This window comes from Teleopsis dalmanni, chromosome 1, assembly GCF_002237135.1.
Source record: "Teleopsis dalmanni isolate 2A chromosome 1, ASM223713v2, whole genome shotgun sequence".
Classification (NCBI taxonomy): domain Eukaryota; kingdom Metazoa; phylum Arthropoda; class Insecta; order Diptera; family Diopsidae; genus Teleopsis; species Teleopsis dalmanni.
The window spans coordinates 76,304,705-76,308,060 of record NC_051846.1 but is presented as its reverse complement, the minus strand read 5'-3'; positions in this window follow the sequence as shown (position 1 = coordinate 76,308,060).

The window sequence follows — 3,356 nt, the reverse complement described above, 5'->3', positions numbered from 1 at the left end:
ATTCAATTTTCGTTAACAGTAATATGATAACTGTTTTTATATTCATAAGATTTGTCTATTTTATATTTAAATGAATAAATCATTAAAATTGAAACCCTAATAAATACAATATTCCTTCCAAATAATTTGACATTCATACAAAGTCCTGCAAAAAGTCCTACAACTTTAGTCACTTACTTAACCTTACCTAAACTATTAACTTCATATTCATATTAAAAATTGATATTTACATTTTATTTTAATACTATAGCTGATTGATCAGAAACAAATATTGAAATGTTTGTCGTATTTATGAACTCGAAGAGTTAAGTGTTTTACATATAATAAATATTTGGTACTAATTTCTACATTTAAACATGAAGGGAATATATATGAAAAATATTTTTTTTTAATTTTATTTTAAATATTTTTAAAACAAAAAAATTTATTTTTTTTAGTTATTTCTAAGTAAACACTAAAATTAATTTTAAAGTTAACCAAGAATAAGAAACTGGATTAGGTCCTTCGCGCTAAAAAAATTATTTTAATAATCGGTAAAAGTAAGATATGTCGTGACAATCGTACATTCATAATAATTTTATGCTAAGTCATCTTTCTAATTTATTTTCGTTTCTATTTGAAATTTGGGACTAAATGAAATCCATTATATAACTACAACAACAACACCAACATGAAAAAAATTAAACGAAACCATTGCTTTCCCTATTAAAGAGATGGTGTTATACCAAGTTCTGTGAAGACTGTTGTATTACCTCTGTCGAGGGTCTCCTGAGCCGAATAGGATCAGGATTAACCTAACAATATCTCTTGATTTGAGTTGTTTTTCGAAATTATAATTTACGAACTTGAGTTTGGTTTCAAAACTTATTATTTATAGTTCATATCAGAACTGTTTAAATATAGATCTGGAGGTTATTACTACAGTTCTGGACCTTGCATTTAAATTGAATTTTGTTAATGTACTATAAAAGGAATACATTTTCAGCTTAGAGTTTATCTAAGAAGCTATATTTACACATTTTAAATAAAAGAATTTGTAGGGCAGATCTTTGAGATTTAAATAGTATAGAACAACTGTTAATGTTCATGATTACCATTTTAGTAAGTATGGACTCTGAAAATAATGTTTTTGGAAATAGACAGTATAGCGCATTACATTGAAAATTTGTAGGCATTGACTAAAATTTAAGAATATTTATAGTTTTTAAGTTATCCATATTACTAGTTCTAGTAATTAAATAAGGTAGTAAAACTATAGAAAACTATTGTAGGCAATTCAAACGAGAACTTCGATTAAACAGGGTTACTTAAAGGTTGAGGATCCAAGGTTATCCATACAGTGGTAACCCTGTATAGGTCCATTTATTTTACGTGAACTAACGCTTCTCTAATATTTGCAATTTCTTGAAGGTTACTGATCATTTATTTATACTGATTTAGGTTTATATGAACAATTAATCTTTCAATTTTTACATATCATCAGATATTATTTAGATAGTATTCAGATTCAGATATAGTATTCGATAAAGGAATTTAATTTCGATAAAGGATTTTAAAATTGATAGCAAATATTGTTTTAAAATATTCAATAGATCAGGAAAGATCTTTGTAATACGCAGGGTATTGGAAAAGAAACCGATTAATAATATATATATTTAATTTTTTTGTAAACTGAAAGAGTATTTATTAAATCAGTACATTGAACAAGGTAAAAATTTTTGAAAAAAGTATGTGATCCTGGATATTTTTTTTTAGTAAAAGGATATTTTTGATTTATTTCTTTGAATAGAGCCATGCAACAACATTGCTCGACAAATTTAATATCGTAATTACCGAAACATATTATCAGTTTAGTTCCATCAAAACAATATAACCGCTCACGTTTCGGTAATAGTCAAGGTTACATCATAAAATTTAAAGGTTAAAGTTAAAGTTTGTTTTAGAGGACAAAAATTCTATTCAAATGAATACTTGACACTCGAAGTCAATGCATGTTGTGAAAACCTTAATGCAAAGTACAATTGAAAGTTTGAAAAAGTTGGGACTAATACGACGAAGTATGCATGAAAGTTTTATTGCTTATCAAATTAAAATAAATGAATTATCCTTCTTTTAGTCTCACCCAATTTTTTTAAAATTATATAAATTTATAGCAGCTGCTATTCTTGGCTTGTCATACTTCTCAAGTAGGTCTTAAACAATTTTAATTTTGAAAAGTTTCTTTCAGAAGAAGCTATACTGCGTGGAACTGTGATCATGATTCTGGTTACTATATAAACATTTGAATATACTTCCTTTAAATTATTTTCTTTAATATATAAGACGAGTTGTTTTATATCGTTGATTGAGTCTAGTGAGAGTTCGATTTTAAAAGCATCAGTTCCTCATACAGTTCAATAGGCCGAATTATACCTAAAACATTACAATGCTTGAGAAGGTTTTCGTTTGGTATATTTTTCATATGATTAATGTCATGTATCAAATCAAATTGTTTAAAATATTTGCGAGGGCCCTGTAGGCGCGAGGCCGTCGGCGGTCATCAACGTCGCTAACGCCTAACGCTACCACTGATCTCAATATTTATAATTAACTATGTTTTGTTGATTCTTTCAATAATTACAACGTTTCATCTTTACATATTTAAGTAAAACACTTAACTCTTGGCTTAAATTTTGTTAAGATATAATTTAATTACTTTATATAATATTTAAATTGAAGACATTTTTATTATTACTCTAATTCTATTCTGTTTTAATGACAAATATTTCATTTAAATGATTGAAACGCGTTATTGACTACGATTTGGTGAGTTTTTCAAATAAGTCGGTGGTAATATATGAAATCTTTTTACCAATACCATTATTTAGATTTGAAGCGTGATAAATTAATTTTCTACACTGAAGTTTTTAAACATGCGCCTATAAAAAGACCAAAATATCTTGAATCCAGTCAAAATAAAGTGAATCATGCAGTCAAATCACCACAGGCGTTGGTTGTTGGTACCAGATGCACTTTAAGTACACTTTAACTTAAGTGCTCAGCTAAGCATTAAGTATAAACGTCATTTAAATGTATTTACTAATTCGAAACCAATCAATCAGACATTCCAACATATAATCAATCACTAGCAGATTACGTGCGTCGCTTAATAGCTTAATATTTACACTGAAAAACTCTAGTAGTTAAATATGCAAAAATATTTTGGCATTAATTTTTTAAATCGATTGAACGCAAAACATTTTCTACAAAACAAAAGCTTCAACAACTTTTTCTGTAAATTACAAAAAATAAAAACACAAAAAAAAAACAAACAAATTAATTATCCTTTGAGCGCTTGCAAATGGTATTTACATGAA